Source organism: Geospiza fortis, unplaced genomic scaffold, assembly GCF_000277835.1.
Source record: "Geospiza fortis unplaced genomic scaffold, GeoFor_1.0 scaffold1089, whole genome shotgun sequence".
Lineage (NCBI taxonomy): Eukaryota > Metazoa > Chordata > Aves > Passeriformes > Thraupidae > Geospiza > Geospiza fortis.
This window is the reverse complement of record NW_005054717.1, coordinates 26773-28302: the sequence shown is the minus strand read 5'-3', so window position 1 is coordinate 28302 and position 1530 is coordinate 26773.

Below are 1530 nucleotides of genomic sequence, written 5' to 3'. Positions count from 1 at the left end.
AAACGAAGGAATTCACACCAATTAAACCAAGCAATCGATTATTTATTATCAACACATTGATTAATTACCATAAATAAATAGGGGGGGAGGGGCAGGAAAAGGGGGCGGGGCTCCTCCCCCTCCCCCTCCCCAAAAGGGAATTTTGGGGGGGTTCAACCCCCCCTGGGGACCCTCCAGGCTCTGCCCGGGGGGGGGAGGGGTTGGGGCTTCATCACCCCAAATAAATAAATATTGAGGGGTTCCCTCCCCCAAGTCCCACAGAAAACCCCAAAATTCCCCCAAAATTCCACCAAAATCCCCCAAAAACCCCAACCCCGAGGGTCTCACCCAGATCCTGACGCGTCCCGCGCGCCGGAGCAAACTGGGAGATACTGGGAGCTACTGGGACATACTGGGAGTCAGTCCCAATTCTCACGTGGGTTTGGGGGGTCTCTCTTGGGGTTTGGGGGTCTCCTGGTCCATGTTGGGGTCTCCTGGTTAGGGTTGGGGTCTCCTGGTCCAGGTTGATGTCCCTTCATTGGAGTTGGGGTCTCCTGGTCCAGGTTGGGGTCCCCTCCTTGGGGTTTGGGGGTCTCCTGGTTGGAGTCAATGTCCTCTCATTTGGGTCGGGGTCTCCTGGTCCAAGTTGGGGTCTCCTGGTCCAGGTCAATGTCCTCTCATTGGGGTCAATGTCCCCTCTTCGGGCTCGATGTCCCCTCATCGGTGTCGATGTCCCCTCACTGGGGTCAATGTCCCCTCATCGGTGTCGATGTCCCCTCATCGGGGTCGATGTCCCCTCTTTGGGGTCAGGGTCCCCTCATTGGTGTCGATGTCCCCTCATCGGGGTCGGGGTCCCCTCTTTGGGGTCGGGGTCCCCTCGTGGCGCTCCAGGAGGTCCCACGGGGGGGTCACAGGTCAGGGGTCACCCTCGGCCTCGGGGTCCTCAGCTGGGGGAGGGGACAGAGTGAGAGGGGGGTCCTGGAAGGGGATTTGGGGTCTTTCTGGGGTCCTGGAAGGGATTTGGGATCCCTTTTGGGTCCTGGAAGGGGATTTAGGTCTCTTTAGAGTCCTGGAAGTGGATTTAGGGTCTTTTTTGGGTCCTGGAAGGGGGTTTGGGGTCTTTTTTGGGTTCTGAAAGGGGTTTGGGGTCCCTTTAGGGTCCTGGAAGTGGATTTAGGTCCCTTTAGCGTCCTTGAAGGGGGTTTGGGATTCCTTTTGTGTCGTGGAAGGGGATTTAGGTTCCTTTTAGGTCCTGGCAGGGGATTTGGGGTCCCTTTAGGGTCCTGGAAAGGGATTTAGGGTCATTTTTGGGTCCTGGAAAGGGATTTATGTTCCATTTAGGTCCTGGAAGGGGATTTAGGGTCTTTTTAGGGTCCTGGCAGGGGATTTCGGGTCATTTTGGGGTCCTGGCAGGGGTGTACATACCTGCAGGAAGGGATCCACCCGCTCCAAGGACGGTCTGAAGGCGGGGGGACCCCCCAGCCCCCCCTGGGGGGGTCCCGGGGGTCTCCTCCAGGTCTCGGGGTCCTCAAATTGGGTCTGGGGGCGGCG